General features: G+C 52.5%; 1 protein-coding gene across 2 annotated transcripts in view; it reads right to left on the bottom strand.

Moving 5' to 3' along the window:
• The window catches only part of LOC108554813 (LIM domain only protein 3), a 66,285-nt gene that overhangs the window by 41,167 nt on the left and 11,082 nt on the right, over positions 1-14,036 (bottom strand). For both annotated transcript variants that reach the window (XM_017910208.1, XM_017910207.1), the window contains exon 2: positions 2,577-2,669. The gene's annotated coding sequence lies outside the window, so the exon portion shown is untranslated. The remainder of the gene's footprint in view (positions 1-2,576; positions 2,670-14,036) is intronic.

The raw sequence follows: 14,036 nt of genomic DNA, 5'->3' as shown, positions 1-14,036 counted from the left end.
CGTGCGTGAAATACGATACAGAAACGCTGGAAAGTCGCGGGAAACGTTGGCCGCCATTCGAGTATTTCGATCGACGCTTCGCGAAAACGCGTGCTCCCGTTTCTCGACCATGCGTTTCGCTCGATCGACGGACAAGCGCCGAATCGGAAAGCCGAAATATCCTCGGGACGAGTGCTCGTTTTAGACCGACTTTCCGCGGTGACCGATCGGCATACACGTAGTAAGAGCCTTATATATATATATATTTATATGTATATATATATATATATAGGTAGAAGTGCGCGACCGGAGAAGAGCGACCTTCTCGCAATCTCCTCTCGATCCAATATCCGAGTTTTTTGACAGCAATTTCGGTCACGTCCGATAATATATCTGGATCATTAATATAAAGCTCGGACCACACACCGCGCGTCCCTCGCGGGGAAATTGCTTTTCAATCCCCTATACCGCCCTCCCTCTTCCCCACATGATAGGGAGCTCTCCTTGCCACCCCTCCATCGCCGCCGCTACCATCCGTCTTTGGCTCTGCTTCGGTCCCTGCTTCTCTCCTCCTTTCCTCCCTCTCCCACCCTCGTTTTCCCTATACCTCTGTCTCCACATCCAGCCTTCACCCCAGACACTCGCCGGGACCACCCTTTCTTGCGCCTCTTTCGATTTCGATCTCTATTGCCCTTGTTTTATTTCGCCAATGGATCGCTCTCGTAAATTTTAACGATTTCCAGCCAGCGATCGCCATCCGAAACGCGGTTTCCGCGAATCCTTCCAGCGGCCGATGCCGAGTTTAACTTAATCGCCGATTATCTATCTATCTCGTCGGTTCTCTCCATTAGCCGAGGACCCGCGTGGAGCGAATTCGAGGACCAAACGGCTCTGCCTACGCGTCCGCGCCTAGCAACTCGCGGACGGAAAAATAGATACGCGAATACGGGATAGGAGGTATTCGAAACGCGGCGCGGGGTAAATGGCGGCGCGCGCGCGCGAGCGCGTGTACATATGCGCCGATATAGAGAGCGACGGAGAAGCGTGCACGGAGCACCCTCCATAAAGAAGATCCCCTCGATCAGATAAAAAATGTATTATAGCCGCCATGATACAGGTCTCGATACTTCGACGAGACTTCCCCGGGAACGGACAGCGTATCCTCCCGCAGGATTCAACCCCTCCCCGTGCCACTCCCCTCCGCTCCGCCGCTCCGTGTGTTTCTCTCTTTCAGCCGCGCGCGACAGCTTCTCTCCCCCTCGCTTGGAAATTGCTATCGGACGATTCAACCTCGAATGCAGATCGCTGCACTCTCTCGAGTCTCGAGGATGACATTCGACGAAATTAGATTCCGAGGAAAGGAAAAGGAAACACGCATGTCGCTGTCCTCCACCGCCTTCGCCACCCCCAGCCCGGGCCACCCCCTATTTCTGCTTCCGATTCAGCTCCTACTTCTCATTCGGAATCCCTTCCTCCGGCGGGACGACGAAAAATCCACTCTTTACCGTTACTAGCCAATCCATCCTACGGGATACGATCCTGCTACGCTCCAAACACGGAAATCGCTCTAGCCTCTAAACAATCGCGCAACCCCTTGCAAACTTCCGATGCGAGATCGCGTTTTATCGAGGAACAGCGGGGGTGGCGCGGGTCAAGGCAGCGCGATTAAATCGCCTATCGGTCGATCGACTTTTTCTCGCCGAAAACGGGTTTTTCGATCGAGGGTCGACGACCCACGAGACGCGTATACGCACACCGGTAAAGAGCTCGGAAGAGATCGACCGGGAACGGTAATCGATCGGTACAACGACTAACCTTGCCATTTAAGTACCTATACTGCGTGCCATAGTCAACGGCAAGGTCGGTCACACGTCGAGGAATCTAGTCTGAACGTAATGAAGAATAACGCGTAATTGAGTCAGAAAGACACGAACGAATGTGAACCACGAACTTGACCGGTAAAATTTATGGTGTGCCCTATCTACAAATCGTACCTCCTAATACTCGTACTCGTATTTGGCCCGATTTCCTTATCGCGAATTTCACACGCAGTTGACGAAGGAATTAAATACTCCCGATATCGAACCACCCAACCCAAGGATCCTAAACCCACTCGAGAACCCATCCAAACGAACGCGTAGACTTATTTATGAACACCGCGCACTTTCCATAATTACTAGTATCTAATTAAGTCTTTGCTTCCCATTTAAGTTTCGATGCTACGTGCCACAGTCAACGGCAAGGTCGGTCACACGTCGAGGAATCCGGTCTGAACCCAACGAAGAATAACGCGTAATTGAGGCAGAAAGACACGAGCGAAAATGAACCACGAACTTGACCGGTAATGTCTACGGTGTGCCCTATCTACAAATTGCTCCCCTTAACAGTCGCATTCGTATTTCCGATTTCCTTATCGCGAATTTCACGTAGTACCGTTGACGAAGGAATTAAATACTCCCGATATCGAACCACCCAACCCAACGATCCTAAACCCACTCGAGAACCCATCCAACCGAACGCGTAGAATTATTTATGTACACCGCGCACTTTCCATAATTACTAGTCTCTAAGTACAATACAATTATATCTTTGCTCACCATTTAAGTTGCGATGAGGCGTGCCATAGTCAGCAGCAAGGCCGGTCACACGTCGAGGAATCTCGTCTGAGCGCGTCGAAGAATAACACGTAACTGAAACAGAAAAACATCGGAGAAAATTAACCACGAGCTTGAGCCATCGTGTTCACGTTGTGCTCTGTCCACGAACAAAGGCTCTCGTCCATTATACTCGTGTATAGTTCGACTTCCTTACTACGAATCTCACGCCATATCGTAGGCGAAGGAATCAAATTCTCCCGATATCGAACCACCCAATCCAACGAGCCAAAACCCACCCAAAAACCCATCCAAACCAACGCGTAACCTATTTATTTCCATCGTGCACCTTCCATAATTACTAGTATCTAGGTATATTACAATTAAGCCTTTGTCTTACCGTTTAAGTCGCGATGAGGCGTGCCATACTCAACAAGGTCGGTCACACGTCGAGGAATCGCGTCCGAACGCGTCGAAGAATAACACGGAACTGAGACAGAAAGTTCTCGACGAAAACGAACTACGAGCCTGACCGGTGATGTTTACGTTCAGTCGTGTCTGCCACCATGGCTCTCACTGGTCACATTCGTATGTGAAACGATTTCCTTATCAAGAGGCTCGCGCGATATTGTAAACGAAGAATTAACGCTACTACCGAACTACCGATCGTTAAATGGGTACCTAACTATAACGTGCACAGATTATAGTATTTTCTGCAATACGATGAATATGAGTGAATATATCGATTACAGTTCTTTCTTAATATGAGTTGATACGAATTTTACTCTTAAAGCAGGCGTACGTGTTCGGTGATTGTAAAAAGGAAAATTCTGGGACCAGTCACTTTGACTGGGTTCGTAGTTCTAGTGCTAAGTACTACCGATATGGAGCCATCCAACCCAACGATACAAAACCCACCCAATAACCTGTCCAAACCAACGCGTAACCTATTTATTTCTATCGTGCACCTTCCATAATTACTAGTATCTAGGTATATTACAATTAAGCCTTTGTCTTACCGTTTAAGTCGCGATGAGGCGTGCCATACTCAACAAGGTCGGTCACACGTCGAGGAATCGCGTCCGAACGCGTCGAAGAATAACACGCAACTGAGACAGAAAGACACCGGCGAAAACTAACCAGGAGCCTGACCTATGATTACGTTGCGCCGAATCACGGCTCTCGCCCGTTACGCTCGTGTTTGGCCCTGTTATAGTAAATTGAATAGCGAAGTAAACTCTACATTCCAGCGGCGTACGTTTCTGTCTTTCGTCTCCAGTCTACTGAAGGCGACTTTTGACCTAAGTGGCCTTAAACAGGTCAGTTCTAACCATTCGTCCGTTCAATAAAGATCTATACAGTTTTTCCACAGTTTCCACTCACTACTATTCCTTCGCGTTATAACCCCTTTAACATGCCCCATTTCCCTCCACGAGTCTCACGCGATACTATAAGCGAAGGTGTTAATCGCGCGCGGAAGGCAATCTTAATCAGCGAAATTCGAAACAACGATAGACACGCGTACAAAAGAGGCCTTCTTACACGTGGGTCGTCTCGCTATAGCAGCTGGCTCCCGCGAACGTATGCTTACACACCGGAAGCGGTGCTCCGCAAAAAGCGATCCTCACCGGCGCCACGGCGTCGATGACATTACCCTAAGTAACGTAATTGGCGGGCTTCCCCGCACGCGGTGCAATCCTCCGCAGTGTCGCGACGTACTCGACGTCGTCGAATCCAATTTTACGCCACCGAGGTCGAGAAAAGAGGGAATAAAGCGGAGCTCGAGAGTCGAGCGGAAACGCGGCGACACGCGTTTGCGTGGCGTTAATCGGGTAAACGTATCCGATCCAGTGGTCGGGCAATTTTTGGAAAACACGCCGAGGACACGGCGTGGCAAGTTGTCCGCGTTTGACGCAATCGCGCGGATCCTTGGCGTTTTTACGACCGCGTTCTCGATCGAGACGAGAGTCTTTTCACGCGGATTCTCGTTCGAACGACGCGTCGCGACGCGTACCACGGCCATCTCGACCGCCTCGATAAACTCTCCGGCCGTGATAAAAGTTTGAGAGGCTATCCGACGCGACGACGTTCGGCTTAGATTCGACCGCTGTCGCGAGCAATCGAGAACCAAGAGCGACCGCTTACTCGCGAGGACGAAGGACGAGGTAGACGAAAGGAGGAAACGCGAGGGGCAAAGTTGCATAGGCAATGGAGGAATATCGAGATAAAAATGGAGGTGCAAGCCACGGGGGTGGCGGGTGGGAAAGAAACGGGGAAGCGGTGGCGCGCGAGACGGGGATCGGTAACACCGGCTGGCAAAAGGGAACTCGAGGGAAAGGAAAGGGAGTAGCCTGGGTAGAGCGTTTAATTCATTACGGACATTAAAAAAGTAAATTGCCCCGTGTCTAGGAAAAAAAGGAGGCAAGATGATCACGGCGAACGGCGGACATTCGGCCACGAAAATATTTAATTAAATTCACGACCGCAAGATACGCCTGTTTCGTTTGCGCTCGCTCAAGCGTACGCCCGAAAACCGAAAGTAATTATCTCGGTCTTTCCGTACGACCGGCCACGTCTCTTTTTCCTGAAAAGAACGGGAATCGCCGCGTCGATGGATCGTTCCTCCGATATCGCGAAAGGAGAGGAGAAAAAGGCGGGGAAAAAAGGAAGGAAGGGTAGGGAGAGGGGTGAAAAGAAGCGGGTGGCAGCCGGGCTTGGCCCGGCCGAACCTCCACGCTCGGATCCTTCGTTGATACTTTTTCCATCCGCGTCGTCGCCGAGCCCGCGGTCAGCTCGTGCACGCTAGAGAAGACAGAACGTTTCGAGCGAATTAGGCGCATGACTTGCGACTTTCATCTTGCGCCAGTGTCCACTCCTCGCCGTGCAGTTCGCTTGGCCGTCTCTTAATCCAGCCGAATCACGCGTTCCGGCATCGATCCGCGTATCGGAATCCGCTCCGCGATCGATCTATCCGCGCGACGCCGGTGACAACCACGATCGCCCGTCGCTATTCACCGCTATTCGCCGCTATTCACCGCTATTCGCCGCTATTCGCCGCTATCTGCCGCGATTCCACGCGATTCGACGCGATTCGACGCGATTACCGATCTCCGCGAAGCCGAGGCAACGAATTAATTATCGCGTGCGCGCCCAACAGTCCTCTATTTACGTTACATTATTTGCCACGTATATACGACGCGTCATGCCTATCCCCGGCAAATACACGGCTGAGTGAACAATATGTTATTACGAACAAGCCTTGTAATCGACCCCTTATATCATCCCCCTCGTGTAGCGCAATCTCATTACCGGAGATGCACTTTCCGTATTAATACCATAAGGAATTAACTTTCGGGATGTTACGACATCCAGACGTCTCGTGGAACGGAGGACACACCGCGATGGAGCGAAATTTAATATACATATGTATCGGGTGTGCATACGTACGCAGAAACGAGAAAGAGGGTGGGATTCGGCGATGACTCGCCGCGTTGACCGGCATTTCGTGCCTCGTTATCGGCCTGGAAATCGAGACAGCCTTTATCCCGGTCCCTTTCGAGCCGATTCCAAACCGATTTCGAGCGCGAACGATCGCGATCCCGCGGCGGAGGAATCGTTGGAAGCGCACCGCGGCATAATCGCTAATTTTCTCCGCAGCGACGAATAATTCGACCGTCACGCCGCGTGTCGGCGAATTTAATGGATTCCATCGATTTGTTAGCGCGGCACGTCGCAACGACGAATAGATTCGACCGATCAGCCGCCGTTATCCGGCCGCTCGCTCAGGGCCGCGCGGGCGAGAGCGAGAGGATTGGCCGGCCACGCGCGCGTTGTAACTCGTCCCGGTCGAACGTTTGTCATCGGTGTTCGCGCGACCGATGCGAAAAATACGTTGCCAGCGGCCTCCGTGGACTGTACCAAAATGCATTTTTCCATAGAGCAATCAGGGCGGGCGCGGAGAATGGCGACGGAAGAAAAACAACCGCGACGATGGCGCAATTTAGAGTAAACTTAATTGGGGAGCGTCGTTCGATTGGACAGCGAACAAATCAGCCCGCTAATCGAACTCGATGCAACGGATATCGAGGATTCGAGGGCGGTACGGCGAAACTCGCAGGATAATTCGATCGGTATGGTGGCCGGGATCGAGACGCGTCGCGATCGCGAGACGGTACCGTACGCGGAATCGTCTGTCCGATTAATCGAAAGGAACGGACCGCGACGATCGGCTGACGGCGAAAAGATATGCCAGGGTTCGATATAAAGCAGATATCAAAAGGGATATTCGGTGGATCTTGGCCGCGTATCCGATAAGCCTCGGTCCCCGAAGGTGGTGGCGTCGAACCCTACGATTGGTGTATCGGCTGCAGGCATCGCACGGTGCTCCTTCCTCGTGGTATGGGAATGCAACGCGGGATCACCGGCTGACAGGTTCCTAATGGAACCCATAAACAGCGTGCGAAGCACGTTATGTTTTCCAAATGAAATCCCGAAAATTGGTTTTGAGAGCCGGCCGCTCGCCCGTTCGTTCGTTCGTTCGTTCGTTCGTTCGTTCGCACACGCGTCGATCTCGCTTCGCTCACGCGTCACCACGGTTCCTGGCAATCCGCAGCCCCGATCCGCGGTCTGGGCCAGGGTAACGCGTGTAACGCGCGTAAACCGGCCATGGCCACCGTAATAAATAGTTTATCGGGGATCGACAGCGCCATTACTAATGTCTTTTATCAAACGGCCGATTCCATATTTCCGATTACCGGGGAAAATTACTTGGTCCGTGGCCGCGTGCACGCGGAATCATTAAACGCGGGTCGCCCTTGGAAAAGCAGCGCGTTTAAATACAGGCCGGGGCTATTAATGACAATAAAAGCCCGCTGATTTCGCGTAAGATTAATTAAACGTTCTCGCGTATATAGGTGCAGGCGGTAATAGTGTTTCCCTGATCGTTTGCGCTCGTTTCGACGCTCGGCGTAGACCCGGCAACCGCACCAGAGCTAGCTGCTCCGTCGCTCGCACGCTCACTCCCACACCCTCTCTTTTTCCCTCTTTCCCACTCTTTCCCGCTTTCTCGCTTTCTCGCTTTCTAGTCTCTCTGTTATATTCGCGGCGAAATTTCGGAAAAGGGTCGCTCCGCTGGTGTAATTACTCGGTTTTCTTCTAATTAGCGAGGCGAATGCACGCCGCTTAGACAGAGACGCGCGACCGTTTGCGAGGACGGTCGGCGCGACGCTAATTCCGGGATAATTGGCCGCCGGTCCCCGCGAAATTTATGACCGGGTAATTGGTAAAAACGGCGTTTTCTCCGGCGTCGCGTTCTCCGTGCCCACACGCGAACGAGAACGAGAACGAGAACGAGAACGAGAACGAGAACGAGGACAGGGACGAGAAGGAAGGAAGGCGGATCTGTAAAAGGACGATGAACGAACGCGATCGGTAATGCGACTTAACGTCGTTGGAAATCAGCCGTATGGACGCGTACGATAGTGGGCGTACGCGAGGACACGCGCGCGCGCTCGCGAGACCGAGCGTTAATTTATTGTCGCGAGGCAAACGGGGATAGCCAATCGATAATTATAATAACAGGGGAGCGGCTACGCGGAAAACACCAATTGGCCGTTTAATATTTGTTTAGAAATCGGCGTCCGATCGACGACCCACCTGCGACGAGAATTAGCGTTCGTTAACGCGTTGTCGAGCGCGAGGGTTGGGAAAGAGGAGAGAAAAGGGGGTGGAGGAATCGTCTCGCTGGGGATTTAATTCGTTTCGGTGGTTCGGGAACGATTTCGTCGGAAAAACCGTTCGGGGCGCGTGATTTTTCAACGATGGGCGAAATTTCGCGGCACGTCGACGCGAAGCATCATCGTGTCGCGCGAGGGGGTCGCGCGAGAAGAAATCTCGCTTTGTTCGGTGAAATGACATTGCGTAATTACTCGGTTATCTCGCCGTTTAATTTAATTTTCCGTCCAATGACGTGTCTACTTTAATTACAAGCACCACTCGTACGTGCTCGATTAATATTCATCCTCCGATACTCTAATAACGTACTACTGTAATATCGTACCACCGTAATGCCGTAAATGTAATAATAGCCCGATTATCGTCATTTACGCAGAAATAATTATTCCTCTCGTAGAAGCCACCGGCGGTGTACAATAGCGAAAATGGCCACCCGGCGCGACGAAGCGGAAACGCGAAAAAGGAGTAGTTCCTCGCGAACCGAATCGGCTAAATACCCCGAACGATGCTCTCTGCTTCGATCGAAATTCGGCGGGCAAACGCCGATACCGGTCAGGGCGTGCTTACACGCGTCTCCAACGGCAGAGAAATTACCGGTCTAGGCGACAAAGCGTACGTCCCTTTGATGAAAAATATTCACCGGCACTTTGTGCGCGATACGCGATAACCGGTTATGCATTACAGAAATTGTCAATTAAATTTCATTTTCTACCGCCTACTTGGTCCGCACAGAGGACTGCGCGATATTAAAAGCCTGGCTGGCTCTTGCTTTGTAAAAATCACCTTAGCTCGTCGAGCATCGCGCGTCACGAGGGTGTATATACCTGCTTGTGGAAGCCGACGCGTTTCAATGGCCGGTTGAAATTCGAACGACATACATACGTATATATCTATATACATATACATATATATATATATATATATACAGGAAGAGAGGGAGAGAACGGGGGAAAAGCGATCGGGCAGAAAGAACGAGGAAGATCACCGTTAACGACGATTCTCCGTGACAAACTCGTTTCATTTCACGAGAACGCATTACCGCGAGAAATCGAGCAGACGCTTTTGCCGCGTCAGTGTCGCGTTCGTAATTTTATTAATCATCCAATTACGCCGAACCGATAAGCGCACGGCGTCGGCGGCGTCGGCGGCGGCGTCGACCGCTGAAAACGTTTCCTCGATGTTGTCGAATGCAGCCCGTAAATTTCAATATTTCGCGCGGGCGAAGGGAGCGGCCAGGGCTGGTTGTGCGGGGCAAGCAAAATGCATTAAAGAATCGCGCCGCGAACCCACGGTAAACTTTCTCATCGAACTCCGTAACTAACGCGCCGCGAAAGATTACTCCGGAGAAGATTGGCCGTATTTACGCGGGAAAATGGATACGGGAGCAGAGCGAGGGGGCACGAGGGGCCAGCGATCGGTTGCCCGGTCGGCTCGCGCCGTTCGATCAAGATCCTATACCGGGAAAGCCTGGCGAAATTATATTTGATTCTAATCTAACAAATGGGACGGGAATGCAATCTATTTATTTACACTTGGCTTCAACGAACCGCGGTGATAGTATTGTCGGGCCCGGTCGTGCCCTTTCTTCTGCCTCTTTCCCACCGCGCCTCGTTGCTAACCTCATCGATTTTGCTCGGTGACGTAGCTTCCCGTACGCGAAACTTTTCTGCTCGCCTCTCGGTCTGCTCGGTTACCTGGTCTCGAAGAGATCGGAGAACGGACCGGAACGGAACGAACCGGGTAACGCGAGGAGCGCACGGAGCGGAGGAAAGGGTGGAAGGTAGAGAGGAGAGGGTGGAAGAAGAAAGGAAGAAGGCGGACAGAGGCGAGCACAAAGCGTGGGCCGGTTTACACGCAGACGCGAGAGGAAGCGCGGTACAATTCGCTCGGATGTTTTCGAACATCGGTGCGCGCTTCATTCTTCTCGAGCCGGCTCGCTCGATAAACGAACCAAGGGACAATTGTTTGGCGGCGGAAAAGACAGCTGGTCGAGTCGGCCGCAGAGACACGAGACGCGCTGGGACGAAGTGGCTATTTTCCGCCGACTGCTCACCGATTAAAAATCGAATCCCCCCGCCGTCACCCTCGGCCAAGGCGCGGGGGTGACTACTATTTGAATCTACGATCCCCGTTCTCGATGCCAACGCGCCTTCTTTCTCCTTCGTTCCTCTACCGTTCGTGTTTCCGTCCGATGATCCATCGCGCCGCGACTAGACTACGCGACGCGTACGCCAGCGAGCGTACAAAGGATCCCCGAGACGATTATTCGCGGAAGAGATGGCGCGTACGCGCGTAACGCAAATACCGGGCAAGCCGATATTTATCCCGTGGCGTTATCGCGCGCACAGACGATCAAAGGGAGAATCAAACCGAACGCACTTAAGGACAGCAAAGGAACGACGCCGCGATTATTAATGGGCATCGAATAATGAGAATAATGCCCCGGACAAGCGCAAGGGATCTCTCTTGTCAGCTAATCCAGCATGGTTGCTCACTGTCCGATCTATTATTGGAGATCACGTTAATCTCGGTAATGCGATATTATTGCGGTGAACGGTCGTATCGTGACACCGGTATAATCGTCCAAGCCTCTCTATGCGGTGGAGGCTCCGTACAGAAATCCGAGACATCGAACCAGAGCACGGGAAACGAGAACAGGTCCGGAGCATTAATTACCGGCAGATCAAGAAGACGATCGGTCGCTCCAGTAACGTTCTTACGTACCCCTTTTGTCCGCTGCACCGAGAATTAGATCGCTCCGAAACGTGCATCGATCGGCACGATTATTCGCCGCGAGCGTCATCGGACGTCGAACGAACGTCGTGTAACGGGGGGATTCGTTGGAAATGAAAGTTGGAATATCGGTGACGAAGGCTAGAGAAGCGCGACGCAATTCGACGTGGCGCCGGAAGAAGATTAATAACCTTGAAATTCGTGGATTCGTCGGTGCACGCGCGATAATGGAGGAAACTGGCGCACGCGTTACGTTGCATAATTAATCGAGAACCCGATATCCGATTGATAACTACGCCCAGTTCCTTTGTTTCGTTAGCGGAGGCGTCACTTCCAGGCAACCGATCCGATACTTTTATCGATAAACGAACCGACAGCGTGATTTCTGGAGGGGTCGGTTACCGTGGGCAGAAAAGAAGAGGACGCGTACGTCAGTCGATAGGACCGATGGACGATAGCCATCGTGGATTTGGTCGGTGACGCGCGAGACCCGGATCGCCGGACGAGGGAAGGAAAGAAGGCTCTAAACGCGTATTACGAACTCGTTAGTAGGTCCGTTAGGAACGTAGCTAAACACATCCGCGTCACGCCATTATCGCGACTCGAGCTCTAATTAGATCGCTCGTTACGTCGCGTTTAAATATTTCCTTACATCGATGCCTATTCCCGTATCTTCGCGGCGTGTTAGTCCGCTCGTTACGCTCGCGGGGTCCGTTTGCTCGCGTTGCCTCTCGCAGCTCGTATACGCGGCGTGGCAGCGCCGGCGTCGGAGGCAGCGTCGGCGGCGTCGGCGGCGTCGGCGGCGGTGGTGGTCTCGTCGCGCAATTAATTCCACCAATTTACTTGAAAATTTATCGCGGCCGCGGCGGCCGCGGGGAAAGTGGCCTTCTCGTACAAAGTCGTGGCTGATTTCGAATAATTAATTGCAAACAACGTCGACTCGATCGCGCTCATAATCCGCATATTGCGCGTGTTCGAGCGTAATTTGCGATTGATAAATGTCACGGTGACTGACGAGCTCGTTTAAATAATAGGAAATTAAAACCGGGGGAACGCGACAGCGGGCATGTCCAACGGTTTCATAACGGAGGCCAATAGCGACCTCCGTTCCCACCTATACGTGTACCGTCTGGCTAAATATATATATACGCGTGCATGTACCTGTACACATATCGAGCGAATAGTTTATACGAGCTTCGACCATGAACCGGTCGCGATAGAGGAACGTTCGATTAGCATATCGTGGTATCGAAATCGGGCACGCGCGCGCCTGCGCGTTTCTTCTCCGCGCTATTAATCGCGACGCGTCGCGATTCGTTGCGAAAGAGTATCGTATCTCGGGTTCGACGATGGCCTCCGTTCGAAACGATCGCGCGCGTGTCGCGCTTTCCCGAGGATTCGAGAGATAGCGAGCGCGAGAGAGCGAAAGAGACAGAGAGAGGGAGCGAAAAAGAGCGAGCGATCGGCCAAGCGAGGGTAAGAGGGTAAACGGTTATGGGGGGTGGGAACGGACGGCCGTGAAGTAAATAGGAGTCCTGGCCGTTCTGCCGTAAAATTGTATGTGAAATTGTGCGATGTGTCTTGCGAATTGAATCGCCGGAAACGACATTGATTTTATTGCTTGTTTTCACTGCTGTATACCTCGTTCCGTTCTCCTTTTTGCCTTCAACCTGAAACCGACCTTCTCCTCCGACTCCGCCGCCACCTTCCTCTTCCTCTTTCCTCTCTCGCTATTTAAACCATCCGCCAACGCGCTTTCCACCCCGTTCCTCTCCGTATTATTCGTCCAGCGAAACTTCCGCCGTGCGAATATATCGCTCCGGCGCTACGCGACCGAACGCGAGCAGAAACCAAGAGACAGAGAGAGGGAGAGGAGAGGAGAATCTTCCGCAAGAAATCGGAGAAATCGTGAACGCACGAATGATCTTTAACGCGATGAATCATCCTCGGCCGGAAAGTTTTTTGATCGACAAATCGGGGGGTAGCGATGGAGCGAGCGAGCGAGCGAGCGGGCGAGCGGGTACGGTGGCGAGGTCGCGCCTTTGACGGCCGGGACAAAAAGGAGCATGAAAAATCACTAGCGAGCGGGATTAATTGGGCTTATTAACGCGAACGAAAGAACCGGCCGTATTACCGGGCAAAATTCCAATATCAGCGGTTCGTTCGCGAACATTTTTATAGATACTACGGGCCACGGGGACTCGAGCGGAGCTAGAAGAGGATCGGGGAGGGTCAGCAGCCGTCCGCAGGTTCCGCCCATAATTTGTTTTCAATGATTTACCACGGGCTAATTGCAGAATGCAGCGAGCGGTAATATCGCTTTGCAGCGTTACGTCCGGGAGCTAGCTATACTTTAGTTTGCAATTTAAACTTTACTTCCTCCGGAATTGATTAGCTTTTAGTAATTAAGCAAGCAACGCCTTGGACCACCCCTACCCTCCACGATCCACTCACCCACCCTACCGACCCGTGTTATACCCACCACCTTCGACCCTGCCTCTTCTCCTTCTTCGCCTCCTAGCCTCCTAGTTTTCCCTCGTCTCTCCTTTCTCCTCGCCGTCGTCGCACCCACACACACACACACACACACACATACCCGCTCACGCGAGCACACGCACGCACACCAGCTCGGTTTCACCCTCTTGCGCCTGCGTCCGAGCTCGCGCGCGCGCTAGCTCGTACAATTGCATACACGCACCCACACAACAACGGTACGCACCCACTTACGCGTATACACGCGAGCCCACCCAAACTTCCTCTGCCTTCAACCTCCTCGCGCTTTCTCTCTCCCTCGCTCGCCCCCTTTCTCCCAACCCCTCTCGATCCCCCCTCTTCCTTCTGTCGTCCTCTTTTGCTCTTTCCTCTCCCACGGCTTCTCCCGTCCACCCTCTCTGTCTCTCCCCGTTCGTGCCTTCTCCGTCTCACCGCATTGCACGGGTGGGTTTTAATCAACGCTTTACGAGTGCGAGACAGAGGAAGTTAAGCCGAGGAGAAGCC

The sequence above is a fragment of the Eufriesea mexicana genome, unplaced genomic scaffold (assembly GCF_001483705.2).
Source record: "Eufriesea mexicana isolate 0111107269 unplaced genomic scaffold, ASM148370v2 scaffold77, whole genome shotgun sequence".
Lineage (NCBI taxonomy): Eukaryota > Metazoa > Arthropoda > Insecta > Hymenoptera > Apidae > Eufriesea > Eufriesea mexicana.
This window is presented reverse-complemented; position numbering and strand designations above follow the sequence as displayed.